Genomic DNA, 18,564 nt, shown 5'->3' on the forward strand with positions numbered 1-18,564 from the left:
AAGTTCTAGCATCAGCAATCAGACAACAAAAAGGAATAAGAGGCATCAGAATTGGCAAGGAAGAAGTCAAACTTCCCCTTTTTGCAGATGACATGATACTCTACATGGAAAACCCAATCGACTCTACCAGAAACCTTCTGGAACTGTTTTTGTTTTTTTTAAATATATTTTAGTTTGAGAGAGAGAAAGCAGGAAAGGGGCAGAGAGAGGGGGAGAGAGAATCCCAGGCAGTCTCTGCACTAACGCACAGAGCCTGATGTGGGGCTCGAACTCACAAACTGTGAGACCATGACCTAAGCAGAAACCAAGAGTCAAATGCTTAACTGACTGAGCCACCCAGGTGCCTCAAAAACGCTATTTTTAATCAAGGCCTCAGGTGATTCTAGTGCACTAAGTCCCATGAGTTTGAGAATCCCTAGATCTGACTTTCTGGAGCCACCAGTCACTCATGTTGGCAACCTTAGCGTTATTCTGATCTCTTTTCCTCCTCAATCACATGATCCCCAAGTTTGTCCCTATTGTCCATTCCTAAGTTAGTGCCCTGGTTTGGGCCTTTAACCATCCCATTGCTCGTTCAGATCCTTCCTCCATACTGCATGTAGCTTGTGAGAGCTATGTAAAACAAAGCAAATAGTGCCATTTCCAATTTTAAAAGTCCTCCTGGCTCTATCATTAGAAAGTTCCTTAAAATGGCATGCAAGGCCTTCTAGCCCATGTGGACTCTCCCTCATGCCATTTGCTGTCTCATACAGAACCCAGTACTTGTTTTCTACACTTTTTATTCTTCCTCTAAAATTTTCATATTTCCATATTTTAGTTTATGCTTTAGTCATTTATTTAACAAATATTTATTATCTAATATGTGCTAAGCACTGCAGATATTATGACAAGCAAAAACAGATGTGATTCTTACTCTCATGGAGTTTATAATCTGATGAGGACACATTAAATAATCATTCAAACAAAATTTCAACTGTGACAAGTGCTACTAGAGTCCATTATAGGGGAAATTTGACCTGGTTAAGGAAGTCAAGGTGTGGCTTTCCCGAGGAGGTAATAGAACTTGAAAGGATAAACTAAGGTTTCTCTGAGATAGCTGAACTAGAGGTACAAAAGCGCTAAGAATGGGGGAGGTTTGCTGAGTATGAAAGATAGAATGGCAGGTTTATGTACTTGTGTATGTACGTATGCAAGTGCATGCTGGATAAGGTTGAAGAGAGAGAGAGGTGCAGTTCATACAGATGTTTGCAGACAATATTAAGTAGTTTTTCTCCACCTAAGAAGGATGAGTAGCATCAGAGCCTTTAAACAAGGTATGTGTGTGTCGGGGAGCACTATATCACCTTTGGGATTAGAGAATATGACTGTGCTTATAGGATGGATTGGAGTAAGTTCAGACTGAATGTAGGTAGGTGAGCCAGAGGACTACTATAGCAGTCCTAGTGACAGAGAACAGTAGTTTAGATCAAGGAATTGATGGTAGAAGTGAAGACAAGAATTACCCGAAGGGCAGTGTATCTTCTTTTTTTTTAAGTTTATTTCTTTTATTTTGAGAGAGACACAGGAAATGCACAAGTGGGAGGGGGGGCAGAGTGAGATAGAGGGAGAGAATCCCAAGCAGGCTCAAACCCATGAATTGTGAGATGATGACCAGAGAGAAGTCAGCTGCTTAACTGACTGAGCCACCCATTTCCCCAGGGACAAGGTATCTTACTCAATTCCCCATACCCAATACTTCTGTCCTTGGTTTATGTGTTCAATGAATTAGTGAGTAGTAAATAGACATGAGGAGCAAGAAAGGAAGTCGGATTAGTGAGTTTGAAAATGCATGTGGCCAAATCTTTGAAGCAGAGTAAGCTTTCATTCAGTCATTCATCAGTATTTATGAACTACCTATTGTGTACCTAGGATGTATCCTAGATAGTTTTGGATACATCAGAAAACAGAACAGAACATATTTCTGCCCTTTTGGAGTTTACTTTGTATTGAAGGAGATAGAATACAATAAATACAACAAATGAATAATATGTCATGTTGTGAGATGAGGAAGTATTGTTGGAAAAAAATTAAAATGAGATAACAGAGATCAAGACTGTTTATGGAGAGGAGGTATAAAGTGGGATGATAAGGGTAAGCCTCATTGAGGAGGTGACATTTGAGTGAAGATTTGAAATGAAGGAGTTAGTCGTGGTGGGCTATCCGGAGGAAGTATTCAAGGCAGATGAAGTAACTTCAGGGTGGGAGCCTGGCTGAATGTTAAAGGAATAGCTAAGAGGCCAGTGAATGAGCAGACAACAGTAGTAAGAGATGAGATGAGTAAGAACAGTAGTAAGAGGTCACAGATAGATCAGATTGAGCTTCATAGACATTGTAAAGACTGAACAAGATGGGGAGCCTTTGGGTATTTCAAGCGTAAGAGTGATATAAACTTATTTTTTTAAATAGTTTATTGCCAAGTTGGTTTCCATATAACACCCAGTGTTCTTCCCCACAAGTGCCCCCCTCCATAACCATCACCCCCCATCCCCTTTCCTCCTTCCTCTTTAGCCCTCAGTTTGTTTTCAGTATTCAAGAGTCTCTCATGATTTGCCTCCCTCCCGCTCCCTAACTTTCTTTCACCCCCTTCCCCTTCCCATGGTCCCTTGTTGGGTTTCTCCTGTTAGATCTATGAGTGAAAACATTATGGTATCTCTCTTTCTCTGCCTGACTTATTTTGCTTAGCATGACACCCTCGAGGTCCATCCACTTTGCTACCAATGGCCAGATTTCATTCTTTCTCATTGCCATGTAGTACTCCATTGTGTATATATATATACCACATCTTCTTTATCCATTCATCAGTTGATGGACATTTAGGCTCTTTCCATGATTTGGCTATTGTTGAAAGTGCTGCTATGAACATTGGGGTACAAGTGCCCCTATGCATCAGCACTTCTGTATCCCTGGGTAGATCCCCAGCAGTGCTATTGCTGGGTCAGAGGGGAGTTCTTTTGATATTTTTTAGAGGAACCTCCACACTGTTTTCCAGAGTGGCTATACCAGTTTACATTCCCACAAACAGTATAGGAGGGTGCCCGTTTTTCCACATCCTTGCCAGTGTCTGCGGTCTCTTGATTTGTTCATTTTAGCCACTCTGACTGGTGTGAGCTGGTATCTCAGTGTCGTTTTGGTTTGTATTTCCCTGTTGATGAGTGACGCTGAGCATCGTTTCATGTATCTATTGGCCATCTGGATGTCCTCTTTAGAGAGGTGTCTGTTCATGTCTTCTGCCCATTTCTTCACTGGATTACTCGTTTTTTGGGTGTGGAGTTTGGTGAGTTCCTTATAGATTTTGGATACTAGCCCTTTATCTGATATGCCATTTGTAACTATCTTTTCCCATCTGTCAGTTGCCTATTAGTTTTTTGATTGTTTCCTTTGCAGTGCAGAAGCTTTTTATCGTGATGAGGTTTCTTTCAGTAGTTTATTTTTGTTCTTGATTCCCTTGCCTTTGGGGATGTGTTGAGTAGGAAATTGCAGCGTATAATCTTATTTTTTAAAGAATCTCTCTGGCTGCCATGTGAGTAGACTACAGGGAATCTCAGGTGGAAGTTAGGAGACCAGTGAGGAGTCTGTTATAGAAGCTAGACAAGAAATGATGATGGCTGAAACCAGGGTTTTAGCAGCCTTAGATAGAGTAGTGAGAGAACTCAAAGCAAGAGATTAACATCGGTCAGTCTGAAGGTCCCGAATAGGGTTTCCCTAGAAGGCAAGCAGAGTTGATTAGTATTAGTATTATTTCTTCAGAAAGAAATAATGAGCCTTGACGTAAATGTTACACAACAGCATAAAATATCTTAGAAAAACTATTAAGTTATTGCAAGAGGAGACCCAATGAAGAAATAAAAACTTGAGAAGATGGCTACTGAATGTGTGTTTTCATGACTATAAGCTAGAGATGGGCCATGTTTCAAAGCAATGGTAAGATTCATAGAGGTCCAGAATTAAAAATTGAGATTATTTAAGTAAATGCTTTGAAATTTCAGTGTAGTGGGGTGCCTGGGTGGCTCAATTGGTTAAGCTTTGGACTTCGGCCTGGGTCATGATCTCACAGTTTGTGGATACAAGTCCCACATCAGGCTCTGTGCTGACAGCTCAGAGCCTGGAGCCTGCTTCCAATTCTTTGTCTCCCTTTCTCTCTATTCCTCCCCTGCTCATGCTCGCTCGCTCGTTCGCTCTCTCTCGCTCTCTCTCTTAAAAATAAACAAAACTTAAAAAAAAAAACTTTCTTAGGCTTTTCTGATACCCTAGGGACACACCTTGCTAACAGATGCACAAAACAAATTGAGATAAAGCACAGTTGCTCACAGATCCAGTTCAAAGCTATGATAGCTTGATGCTGAGATGCTAAATGTCGTTCCCAAGAAAGGAGGTTGGCAGTGCTACTTTTGCCACTTGAGGTGTGCGCTCTGTAACTGTTCGCTCCAAAACAAATTCTGAGTGCCACTGTCACTTTTAACCTTTTTCTGTAAAAGCAAAAATCCTCTTCAGATTTTTTTCAGGGAGTCAAAATAAACACTAACACGGGTCTTTCATAACATCAAAAGCTTAATGTGAACTTTTGAAAAGTGGGAGATAACTGTATTTTATATGCATGTTTAATTTACCTCCTGTTGCTATATAGTAAACTTCACAGGAGAAAATATCCTTTTTTTTTATTCACTCATATATTCTCAGCACCTAAATCCAGAGTGGGCAAAGTATGGGCCATGGAGCACATACTGTGCACCACAGCCAAACCCAGGTATGCCGACTGGTTTACATATTGTGGGAGGCTGCTTTCATGCTACAATGCAGAGTTGAGTAGTGACAAAGACCAGATGGTCAAAAAAATTTACTATCAGTATTTATAGAAAAAGTTTGTAGAGCACTGGCCAAAAACAACATTAAGTCAAATACTCAGTAAACATTTACTGAACACAAATGTATGAAAAACAAACAATGGCAAAAAATATTTCTGATCCCTCAGTATTTTAATAAGACACAAAAGAATAACACATAAACTGAGACATCATTACAGAAGCTTTCAGTGCACTCACCAGTCCATACTTTCACCCGTAGTATATAAATTGGCCATGGTATTAAGATACTGTTAATTTTTTTTTTGTCTGCAGATGATCAGATTTTTTTCATATAAATGGTAATTGCTTATTTGCTTATGCCATTTCAACTTACAAAATTTTTCATATGAATGCTGTATTTTTGATAGTGTGAGAAATCTGTACATGATATGACAGTTGTGAAAGGAAGTGAATTCTAGGTCAGGAAGTTATAAGCAGAGTGGCTTATAACTTTGTTCTTTGAATCTATGATACAGAATATGAAAAATTGTACAGGTCAAGGAAGACCTCACTGATACATGGGCACAGACCTGAAGGATGGGAGGAAACCAAGAGATATCTAGGAAAGAATAGGCCTGGCAGAGGGAAAAGCAAAAAGAAAGGTCCCCAAAAACCTATACTACAAAGAAATTTTACTGAACTTGTTTTTTTCTTGGCATTTAAGGGGACAAGATGATCATGCACATTAAGGCTATAAGTCATAACCTCTTGTCTGTGCGTGCAAGATGGGTGAGGAACAATACTTGGAACAGATCTTATTAATGAGAATTTCTAAATATGGAAATTGAAGTTATTTTTCATTAAATGGGTCAATTCTTATAATAAAGACTTCTTATTCCACTAATACAACTGTACCTTAAGTACCCCTGAGTTGGAAATTAGCACTTTGAGAGATAGGAGATATAAATTGTGTTATAGCCTTATTCTCAAAGACTTTACGTCTTGGGGTGGCAAGATTTACATTAAGTGACAATTAAAGAACCAGTGTGATGTGGTGTAATCAAGCCCAGCAGTCAGGGGCCTGTGGTTTTAGATTCTAAGATGTCTTATTTCTCTTATTAAATATCAGTGTGACCTTAAACAAATTAAATGCCATAGGTTTCATTTCCCTCATTTTTCAGATGAGGTCATTGTACTAAATAATATTTATTGTTACTTCTAATTTGAAAATGCCACAAGTTAAACTTGGGCTTCCCAGTCTTTTTCATGACACACATAGAAAATTAAAATATCTGTCCAGCACACCAGGGTAAAGTGATGACTTATTCATACCAGGGTAGTTGATCTAGTCACTCTCAGCTCTGCTTGGTCCCCTGGAGGTCTGAAGGTGATCAATATCTGCAGCATACTTACAACTCATCTTTGTGGTTAAAATCTTCAGTAAAGAACAAAATGTAATCAGGTGTTATTGAGTTAAGGACAGTAGAAGTTTAGAGAAGAAAGAGCTAAGTATGGGGTCCTGTTATTGACTATGGCTTTATAGAGCATGTGCTCCTTGGGGGATGTCTTAGTAGTATGAAGCACAGTGAGGATAGATCTTCAGCCTAAGATAATACATGCAGATTTCAAGTTTTAAAATAGCTCAGATGTGCTTTAAAGAAGAGGAGAAGAAAATAAAGCCAAACCCCAATTGGGAGTCTCTAGAGAGCTAGGACCATTTATTAGTTATCTTTATTTCCTCCATAGAACCTTAGGGTCTAACCAGTATGAGGACTGGTAAAACATTTAGAGGAAGTAACAAGCAATAAGATTGAAAGAGTGCATGATTACATATAGCTGATTTTTAAAATTTCAGTTTGGGGAGACAGCTTTGATTTAGTATTATAAACGTGAAACTGAATAATTCTGATGATGTAATTGGAAATAGGAAGCCCTCATTATAGATTTTTGAAAGGAGGTTTGCATGTTGAAAAGATATATTTTTTAATAGTTACGTTCAAGATGGAATAAAAGAGGGAAAAAACAGCTAAGGTATCAGGGAGCTCAGTGGAGAAGTTACTGTCATGTAATGTAAGCATCTACCAACTTTTAAAATAACATTTAATTATTTATTTCTGTGGGGAAAGTCATTTTAACTTTCCAGTGGCCCCAAAATTTCATTTTTCCAAAATCTAGGTGAAATATCACCGTATTTCACACTTACAGTGGTAACTAAATAGTGAAAAAATACTAATCAGTGCCATTTAAATATACTTTATTTTATAAAACAATAACATTAAATGAGATTTTTTTGCCATTAATTCTGAGAAAAGAGTAAGCTTAATTAAAGAGGAATGAGAAGGTATATGTAAACTTTGTAAACTTATGAGGGAAAGTTTGAAGCTAGTCACCTCAGTTCTCTGTTAAGGTTAATATCACTTCAGAACTCACTGTATCATTTTCTTGTTTATAGGTGAATTTAGAAAAAGATTATACCTTTATTAGGCTGCTATTAGGGAAGTTTGTGGGTTATTTACAGTATGGGCAGAGAGGAGAATTTTTTTTGTAGTGCCTGGCTCGATCTGGGAAATAAGAAAAGAGGAAAATTTTGGCAAGCCAGCAGTGTTACTCTTCCTGGTAATCCCCTTTGGTGGCTAAGAACCCAAGTGTTGGGAGGATTTCACTCTGAAAAGGCTGCCAACTTGATAGAATCATGGTGTCCAGGTCTACGTATGGATTTTCCATGCAACAGAATTGGATGGGCAGGACAAGGGAAAGGCATTGCCTGTGGACCCCCCCCCCCCCCCACCGTACTGGAGGTTCCCTGTAGCACTGCCCCAGCTGCTTTCTTTGCCTCCAGGCTGGCACCTCAGGAGCAGGAGCAGAAAGAGCTTTAGAATGCTGTACCTCTTGGCCCATATCTCCACAGGTGGAATGGGGGCAGAGACTGCCCCAAGGACTTCCCAAGGCCAACTCTGGAAGAGGCACAGAGAGCTCAGTACCTGCTGCTGTCTGGAGTTCATTTTTGAATTAGCTCACCCATTCTTTCTCATTTGCAATCTCATTCTTAAATTTATTAAAATATTAATGTCGATTTAGAGTTTGTGGGTTTAGAGCATAGTTTGTAAGTAAGAAATTCTACCTCCTTGGTAAATCACAGTAGGATAGCATCTGGCTCTGTTCATATGAAAGGGAGATTTCTAAGATTGAATTAGTTGAGCAAAATCTGAAAGCTCAAGTACTGTTCTTCCAATGGGGAAGAAACAGGGTAGTTCCTGTTGCTGACCACTAGGTGGTGCCCGTAAGCCAAGATCAGTAGGTGGCAATAAGAGGATGACTGTCCTACCTGACAGGATGTTAATAAATATGGCCTGATGACTTGAGAAGTAACAGGAGATCATTGAGATATGAGCTAGATTGAGTACAGTGACTGTGATATAGTAGTAGGTGCTCCTTGTAAATACTGAACTGAAATGATAACTGTGGAAATGGATTAGATGATAGAAGAGTAGGTAGGATTTATTGACTGTTAGTAAAAAATTAATGGTAAATAAAATTTAAAACCTAAAGATTTGTTTGGGAGAAGTAGTAAGACAATGTCCATTTTCCCACAAAATAGCTGAAAAATTATAAATTTTTATTTTTTAATCTTTTTTTCTTTGTCCAAGATTTTATTTAAATTCAAGTTAGTTAACATGTAGTTTAATATTGGTTTCGGGGTAGAATTCAGTGATTCTGGAAAATTACACTTTTTGCTGAGCACCAATACACATAACTGTTTTCTGTGTTTTTAGTGTCAGGTAGCTGACATTGTTAAGGGAATATTTTATTCCTGTCAGGGGAATACTTTGAGCTTGGAAAAGTGGGGTTAAATCAGAGATTGAGATGTATTTGACTTTTTAGTTGTTTTCTGTTAAAGATACTTTATAGAGCAAAACTTGGTTACAGAAATAAAGGTTTATTAACCCTAGTTTAGAGGTCCAAAATGTTGTTTCCTTTATTATAATATTTTATGTAGTGGCCCAAAAGATATTTTGATTATCCTTAATGATCTTATGTTGACATTTAATATGGTTGTCTTAAGAATGAAGGTATAGATAAGGTGTTCTTGAAGTTGGTGAATTTGTTTTTGCAAAGTTATCATCATAGGGACGCTTCTAAAAGTTTTTTTGGTGTGTGTTTGTTTTAATCTGAGTTACATTCCTCTGTTTGGAACAGCAACTTTTGTGATGAAGGCTCAACATAATGCAAAGTTGTGTTCACTCTTTAAGTTAAATCTAACCTCTTTTGCCTTTGCATTATGAAATAGAGTAATTAGACCTTTAAAGGAATATAATAATTGACCTCACTTATGCTTTTCCCTTTTATTCATGAAGGGATATATCAGTAGCCTTGAATCTTAGTTGTGAGAGAACAGAAATTTGGCATCTAAAATCCACTACACTTTTGTTTATCCATAACACTGTTAAACTGTCTTCCCTTGTGACTTTTAGCTCCTTAAAGAGTCATAGGTAGGTAAGTAAAAAAGAAGGACAGACCAGGATCACGTATAAAGTAATGAATAGACTGGTTTTATTTCAAAAGTCAGAGTACAGCGTTTTATCTCAAGAAAGACAGGCAACTTTGACGGGTTAGCACAAATAATAAGAATTTGTTAAAAATTGACTTTCTTTGATATTACATCATTTTGACCTGTGATCTTGTTAGTCAGTGGGATCAGACTGTATTTCACTTTGGAGCTTTCATACTTCAGGGTCACAATATATATTTATATTGATTTGTCTCTCATTTTATATATAGATGGACTCTACTTTTTCCTAAGTAGAATCATTTTAGGTATATAAAAGATGTTTGATTTTAAAAACCTTATAACAACTCTCTTTGTAAAAAGAATTAGCAAGGATTTATTGGTTTGTATATTATAAAAATATTCATACCTGCTGCCAAAGATCAAGTCAAATATTTAATTAATTTGAAAGAGAGAGAGAGAGAAGGAGAGGGAGACAGTACATGTGCATGACTGGGGGGAGAGGAGCTGAGGGACAGAGAGAGAGAGAGAGAGAGAGAGAGAGAGAGAGGGAATCCCAAGCAGGATCCAGGCTCAGTGCAGAGCCCAACACAGGGCTTGATTCCACAATCCTGGTACTGTGACCCGAGCTGAAGTCAGGAGTTGGACACTCAGCCGACTGAGCCACCTAGGTGCTCCTCAGGTAAAATATTTATTAAGAACTGACAGATATACTTTATTTTATCATAGTGACATTTTGCTGTGATAAGGAACCCTGGCTCAGATTTCACAGTTGTAATACTGAGAAAGTTAAGAATTCAGAAACTGGGTTACAAAATGAGCCCCTTGCGACACATTAATTTCCAGCCAAAAGATTGCTCTCTGTTGCTAACTGATTAGCAAGACCAATAGACTGCTAAGCTTTAGGGACAATCCTAATCAAACTCCTCATTTTACAGATCATTTTTATAGGTCTGAAGATCTTAAAACCTGTGTGAGGTTTTAGAGTTATTTTAATACTGTTCATCATTAAAATATGAGCGGTGACATTCTGGATTCTCACATATCTAAACAAAATGATAAGAAAGTAGAGTAATTGGGGTGCCTGGGTGGCTCAGTCGGTTGAGTGACTTCAGCTCAGGTCATGATCTCACAGTTCGAGACCTGTGTTGGGCTCTGTGCTGACAGCGTGCTCAGAGCCTGGAGCCTGTTTCAGATTCTGTCTCCTCTCTGCCCCTCCCCCACTCACACACTGTCTCACTCTGTCTCTCAAAAATAAATGTGAAGAAATTAATAAGTAGAGTAATTATTTACAGGGCCAAAAATAAGGCCTTTTCTATTTACTGAGATAACCAGTTAAATAGAGTCTCTATGGAGCTGTTTCTGTATTGTGATGCTGTGGGTAGGGTAGAAAGGAGAACTCAAATTGTAGTCTCACATTAACCACAAAATAACGTTGGAGAATTAGAGCTAAGAAAGGGGGATGAAGGTAGGAACCATCCCTCCTTCATCTTTCTTACTGCCTTAAGATACCAGGAAACCTGAGAATACTGAATTTCAATGACTCAGTAATTGAGAATCTTTTCCATATAGTTGTCAGTGATCTTTGCAAGAATGCTTTGTGGAAATAAATTTTTTAAAATATTATTATATGGGATTTTACTCATCTTATTGAGTATATAATGTATATAAGACCTTCTTAATGTAATTTAGTATATATTGCATGTCAGCTTTTTGAATTAGGTCTGATTTTTTTTTTTCCAAAATAAAGTAATTAGGGTTTAGGCAAAATTTTAAACTTGCCTAAGACCAGAGAGCTAGTACATGCCTAAGCCAATTATTTTTGTTTTGCTCTTTTGATTACAGCACAGATGGTTCAGTATTGTACATTTTTTTCATGTACTTAGTGTGAGGGGTATAATATAAAGGCAGAGGGTACAGAAGATCTCAGAAGGACCTAGACTGTCAAAAAGTTGGTTAACCTGCCAAGTCTTTGGAAGATACATCTGAGGAGACTAATTTTCTTAAAACACCTAAGTGGGGGTGGGGTGGGGGGAATAATTGGTCTTAGAAATCTAAAGTAAGATTTGAAGCTTGATAATTAACTCTTACAATAGAAGTGAATAAAGTAGAACTTTAGATAAAAGAATAGAAGGTTCTCATTACTTTCCATATCCACTGTTAAAGGCCACAGTGAAATTATTGAAATTCCAAAAGTCACCATAGTCTAACCTCTGAACAGCACTTTAAAGTAGGAAATGCAAAGTTATTTATTTATCTTTGTTTCAGGTAATCTAATTGGCAGATAATCTGACAGTAGCAATGATTCTTTTTAATTCTATGTTTCTGGTGTTGTTTCCCCTGACAAGTTGCTATAAGTATCTGAGGGATAAAACAAGAATTCTGGAGCATCCTATTAAAGAAAGTTCCACTTATCTTTTTGAACCTTTCATTAACACAATAGCTTAGGTTGGAAGGGACAATCATTTTATTCATCTCTGTAACATTCTCTCCAAGTGGTTATCTGGCCTCTCACAATCTCCCAAAGAAGCCCATTTTACTGTGTATGCCTCTGTTAAACAAATCTAACATATTAAACTGTAATCTGTATTAAATTGTATTTCTTCAGTTAGGGCCAGTCATGGTATGTAATGTCTCTGCAGGCATGAATTTCTTTCATAACGTGTGTTTCTGAATAATCCTTTCTCTAGGCTAATAATTCCTAGTCCTTGGGATATTCTTCTTTCTTTCTTTATTTTATATTGTTTATTTATTTAAAAAATTCTTAATGTTTATTTTTGAGAGACAGAGGGACAGAGCATGAGCTGGGGAGGGGCAGAGAGGGAGACACAGAATTGGAAACAGGCTCCAGGCTCTGAGCTGTCAGCACAAAGCCTGATGCGGGGCTCAAACCCATGAGCTGTAAGATCATGACCTGAGCTAAAGTCGGAGGTTTAGCCGACTGAGCCACCGAGGCGCCCCATGTTTTTAATTTTTTAAATGTTTGTTTATTTATTTTGAGAGAGAGAGAGAGGGAGAGAGAGAATTCCAAGCAGGCTCCATGCTATCAGTGCAGAGCCTGACATAGGACTCGAACTCACAAACTGAGAGATCATGACCTGAGCTGAAATCAAGAGTTGGACGCTTAACCTAATGAGCCATGCAGGCTCCCTTTCTTTTTGATTTCTTAATTTAACAAATTTTTATTAATCTAAGCATTCTAAATGCTAGAATGCAATAATGAGTCTTTACTATAAACACTGTACTGTGAAATATTACTGTCTTTATTTTATGAGTGAGGAAAACAGAAGATTGAGGTTGAAATGACTTACCATTTCAACTTACCAGGTTCACACAATTGATTAGAAGTTGACTAGATGTCAGAACCATGCCTAGCTCCAAAAATCATGCTTTGATCACCATCCTATGTGTGTCTTGCTAAGGATAATCTCAGAGCCATTGATAAAGCGTAGAGTAGGTAGGTACAAGAAGGTTGGCCTAAAAGAATGGCTTCAAAGTACTTCCTAGATATTAGATTCTGGGGATTACTTGGGATACTAAATGAATTTGGACCCTTCCTGGGCTCCATTGGAAAACTACACATCAAGTAAATACTTGATAGTCACAGATCTAAATTTGTGGTTTCAGCAATTCACTAAGGACCCCAGAGGTCCATGACAAACATGGAATGCTTCACAAGTTTGAATGTTATCCTTGGGCATGGGCCATGCTAATCAGTTGTGTTGTTCCACTTTTGTGTATATGCTGCTGAAACAAACGGGTGTGTTCTTCCACGTCATAATTTTGAATACTTAGTCATATTGGTCCATCAACTCTTGATTATCCCGGTTCTCCCATATTCCTCTTAAATTGTTGTGTCCAGAATAGAACACACTATTCAGACATGTGTTTAGCAGGGACGAGAGCTATCACTTTCCTAATTCTAAGTGCTGTTCAGTTCTTTCAGTGTTCATAGCTCCATTTTGAAATTGTTTTTCCTTTTTATAATCTGACTTATTTTTCATATCTTTAATTTTCATTTGGTGAAATTTGTAGTACTTAATTGAGTACAATTGAAATTTCTGTAGATAAGTGCTTTAAAATATATATGCTTAGTAATTTTGAGAATGTTAGAAAACACTTTTCTGAAGAACTTCTTGTTTCTGAAATATTTGCTTTTAAGAGTAAGATGCTTTCAAATTATATCTTCTTTTAATACAGTGTTAAAGACAGAGAATGTCACTTAATACTTCCTACCTTAAGCACCTAATTTTTCTTAGTTCATATATGCAGTGTTATTTAATGTATGACCATATTTTTGTGGCATGTTTAAAAATCCAGTCATTTATTATACTTAGATCTTCAGGCACATTTGTTTTTTAATCACTGCTCAATTCTTTTTTTTTGTAAAATGTTTTCTCTAATGCCTGGTGATACTTGAAATCCAAACAGGGTTTGTCTTCAAAAAAGAAAAAAAGTAATTCGCAGCTCAAAATAATAGAAATTTCATAAGGTGAAAGAAGTCTCTGGGATTGCAGTAAATTATCTCCCAGGAAATCAGATGTGATGACAGAGGAGTGGTCTGGGTCTGTAGGGGCCTAAGAAGTAAAAGTTGTTGTAGTTGTTAGCCATTTATTTCTTTTTAGGATGGTAAGATAGAAAATGTTGTTTCTCTGTCATATTTGTGATATTATGATGTTCTTATACTTCACATAGATTCAGAAAACTAAAAAAATTTTTTAAATGTTTGTTTTTGAGAGAGAGGGACAATGCGAGCAGGGAAAGGGCAGAGAGAGAGCGAGACAGAGAATCCAAAACAGGCTCCAGGCTCTGAGCTGTCACCAGGGCCTGAACCCACAAACCACGAGATCATGACCTGAGCCAACATGGTCACTTACCCGACTGAGCCACCCAGGTGCCCCTATATTTTGTAAAAGTAGCATTAGCACTTTCATTGAGGCTGTTAGAAAAATTTGATCCTACAGGGCAGAGTTGTAATCTGGAAAGCAGTATTTGACATTTGAATACTGCTTTCCTGGTTTGGATGTGAAATTTTTAGTGGGAGGGAAGTTCTCATATTTGATTTCTGAGCCAGAATTTTAATCAGATGTTGACAATTTAATTTGAACATAAATCTTTTTAGCAAATATCATTAGCGTAGAATTAATTCATTTCCTTGAGAAAGATGTCACTAGAAAGCTTTATTTATGATTTCTAGAGGCCCTCTGCTGATACTTTCTGTATTGCTGGAAGTATGTTAGTTGAAATAACATGCTAATTCTTCTGCATTACATTAATAATTCTTCCTGCAGTGTATTTTAAAGACAGTTTTCTTGGTTAATTCTAATATAGTTCCATCGTCTTATTTTAAATTACCAACTGGGTTATGGAACTAATTCTTTTGTTTCTTTTTTAAATTTTATTTTTATTATTTTTTTTTATTTTTGAGAGACAGAGACAGCACGAGCAGGGGAGGGTCAGAGAGAGAGGGAGACACAGAATCCGAAGCAGGCTCCAGGCTCTGAGCTAGCTGTCAGCACAGAGCCCGACGCAGGGCTCGAACCCATGAACTGTGAGATCATGACTTGAGCCGAAGCCAGATGCTCAACCGACTGAGCCACCCAGGTGCCCCTAATTCTTTCATTTCTATTGAGGTATAATTGACGTATGATATCCTATTAGTTTTATTTACTTATTTATTTATTTTAATAATAGTTTATTATCAAATTGGTTTCCATATTACACCCAGTGCTTCTCCCCACAAGTGTCCCCGACCAGACCATCACCCCCTCACTCCCTCCCCCTCCCCCTTCAGTCCATGGTTCGTTTTCAGTATTCAGTAGTCTCCCTTGACCTATGTCCCTCTCCTCCGCTCTCTTTCCCCCTTCCTCTCCCCATGGTCCCCTGCCAGGTCTCTCCTGTTAGACCTATGAGTGCGAACATATGGTATCTGTCCTTCTCTGCCTGACTTATTTCGCTTAGCATGACACCCTCAAAGTCCATCCACTTTGCTACAAATGGCCATATTTCATTCTTCCTCACTGCCATATAGTACTCTATTGTATATATATATACACCACATCTTCTTGATCCATTCATCATGAACATTTAGGCTCTTTCCATGATTTGGCTATTGTAGAAAGTGCCACTATGAACATTGGGGTACATGTGCTCCTATGCATCAGCACTTCTGTATCCCCTGGGTAAATCCCTAGCAGTGCTATTGCTGGGTCAATCCTATTAGTTTTACGTGCACATCATAGTGGCTTGCTATTTTTCATACACAATGAAATGGTCCCTATAATAAGTCTAGTTACCATCTTTCATCATGCAGAGTTATTATCATATTGGCTATATTCCCTATGCTGTACATTATGTCCCCATGACTTATTTTATTTTATAAAAAAAAAAAGAGTAAGGACATTACCTGTCTGGAGTAGTGGCCTCCAAATTATTTTGCTCACCCATACAACACAAAAATTAAATAAGGATGATATAAGAGTACAAATGGAATGTTTTCTTACCACAGTTCATTGGATGTCTTGCATACATACTGAGGTGCATATATTCCATATTTAGATCAGGATTAAAAGTTAGAATAATTCCCCTCTAAGGAATTTACAGATAATATGAAAATCATTTATATATACCTTAGGAATGTGATGCTAACCATAAGAACAAATTTTACAACAGAACTGTCAGTTTTGAGGGAAGTTGCCTTGGGAAGATCAGGCAAAAGCCGGAGAACCACACATCATGCATGTTGTAGGACATATCCACAACTCCAGTTGAGCGGTGGACTAAACAATCTCTGATACTCCGGAATTCTTTGACTATAGGTAGGAATATATAGGTGAAGGACTTACATTTAAAACATTGTAGGAAACTTAGGCTGTGAATCTGGAACAGGACTAAACTGGGAAATTGTTCAACTTCTTCACCCAAATCTGCTCAGAACTTCTGCTGTCTTCTTTAGAAATTTGATGATTTCTGGGGTGCTGAGTTTGACTGTATTTCATTAAGAATAATTTATCCTGCAGTATAATTGAATGGCTTCACTTTTTTTAAGCTCAAAATCGTACCACCTTCAAAACCAAACTTTAGCATCCATCCACCCTTCCTTTTTCTTTTTTCTTTTTGATGAGCGGATGGTTTTGTGAAATTCAGCTAGCAAAGATAAGCCAGCAATAAACTTACAGCTTTTTCAGTATACTTGATTTGAGTATTGTGGATGTGACTATAGTCCTGCAGAGTACCTACGTAAGTTTCTTTGTGGTGATGGTTTTCTTTTTTCTTGGTTGATGTAATACCCTGTTCTGTCTCATTGCTCACAGAGAGGCAGAAGCCCTTCTGCTCCAGTGCATCTAGAAGCATCTAGAATCATTAGAACTTGAGATTTAAAAAAAAAAAAAACAACTGTAATCCTGCATTTGTTGAGAAGATTTCCATCTTAGTAGCACTTTTCTTTTTAAAATATAAAAGACAAAAAAATCAAAGGCCATAAAAAATGAAAGAGTCCTAATTCTGATCTGTTCATTTCTGAGCATTTCTTTATAGGAATCTTAACAATGGAGTAACACATCACAGAAACTGAAGAGCCCTATCACCTACCCCATATGGATGTTCTGTGGGAGAGGTTTTCTAGAATTTCTATTGAAATTCTATTTCTAGTGAAATAGAAGCTTATTAAAACATAATATAGTCTTAGGGAGCATATACTTGGTTTATTAATAAAAGCCTTGTTCTTAAGCAGCTATGCAAATACACACTCAAATAACCACCGTCTTTTGGTGTAGGAGTAGAATATCTTAAACATTGTTTTCTGGCTTTAGCTCACCAGAGGCTTTCCAACAACATTTAACTTGTTTTCAAACGATTGTAGATTGTTCAGGACACAACTATACCTTCTTCTGGGTTAACAGTGTCTACGTTTTATACTGCTTGGAACTGTTATCTGTTACAAAGATGCGAACAGCTGAGGAAAACAATCTACCCATTTTGATATTGTAATTGATTGTTTATTACTGAAAATATTTCTTTGATAAATTTCTTCCCATTTTCCATATTCCTTGGGTGTCACAAATTGTGTTTACAAAATTTGTGATGAGTTACACCAGGTATAGAATCAAATTAAGTTTAAGCAGATAGATACTTGTGAGGTTAATATATTCTTCTTAGGAACATTCCCCCAGAGGGCCTTTACATATAAGGTGATCTTGCTTGAGTTTCTTGGCAAAAAGATGGAATCCAGGCTATTATCTGTTGTCTGAAGTTTAGCTTTGTGAGCATGGGAATAAAAGTTTATGATCTGGTTATAGTTCAGGAGAATTTAGGCCATGGTATAAATGACCTGCCTTCAGTCTACATACTGGTTTGGGATGTAGATCCCTTTTTTAAATTTTTTGCTTCTACTTCTATGTCATTATCTTCTGTTGCAGTTGGGTGCAGAGATTTACAGATTGGTACAGACTTTTACATCTTGTTTTCCTCATTAGGAGCATTTGTAGTTCTAGTGTTTTACTAAATAAAATCAGTTGAATAAACAGTTTTCTTATTTAGATGAGTCACATTTTGTTATATATAGACTAAGTTTACCAAATATGTGGTTTAAACAAATAGTTTTTTCCTCTTTTAGTGGGATTTACATAAACATTAGGTTAAAAAAAAGAATTAGCTGCCATTGAAGCTATATATATATATTTTTTTTTTTTTGCAAAATACATATATAAATATATATATATTTTTTGCAAAAGCAATTGATGTTTTATATTAAGAAAAAACACTCCTGTGTGTCTCTTCTTTACTATAGCACACAGTACACTTCACTTCTGGTTAGCGATGTGTGGGTTTTTTTCCCGAAACCACACCAAGCAATTCTCTGCAGTATCAGCTGGGTGTCCTACAGTTTAATGCAATTAATGACCCTATCTGAGAGCATAGCTTCACATCCCACAGATTAAGGCCATAAACCCACAGGACTGCTTTCCCTCCCTATTTAGCTGCCACTGTCAAGTCCAGGTTTTGACCAGCTGGCTACAGATCAAATGATCCCACCACCCATTCCTTGGGTTCCATAAATTTGCTAGAGTGGCTCACAGAACTCATGAAAATATTTTACTTACTATATTAGAGGTTTATTATAAAAGGATATAGCTCCAGAATGGCCAAGAGATGCAAAGGGCAGGTATGTGGGAAGAGGCGCAGAACTTCCTTGCCTTTTGGGTGTATCACTCTCCCAGGACCTCCCATGTGTTCACC

General features: G+C 37.4%; 1 protein-coding gene and 1 non-coding gene across 6 annotated transcripts in view; one reads left to right on the forward strand and one right to left on the reverse strand.

Annotated features, from left to right (window-relative positions):
- The window catches only part of TMCC1 (transmembrane and coiled-coil domain family 1), a 190,418-nt gene that overhangs the window by 10,251 nt on the left and 161,603 nt on the right, over positions 1–18,564 (forward strand). The window lies entirely within an intron of this gene.
- On the reverse strand, positions 12,984–13,085 carry LOC115275572. The gene has a single exon (XR_003901639.1). It is a non-coding gene; the product is annotated as a U6 spliceosomal RNA (small nuclear RNA).

This window comes from Suricata suricatta, chromosome 12 (genome assembly GCF_006229205.1).
Source record: "Suricata suricatta isolate VVHF042 chromosome 12, meerkat_22Aug2017_6uvM2_HiC, whole genome shotgun sequence".
NCBI classification, from domain to species: Eukaryota; Metazoa; Chordata; class Mammalia; order Carnivora; family Herpestidae; genus Suricata; species Suricata suricatta.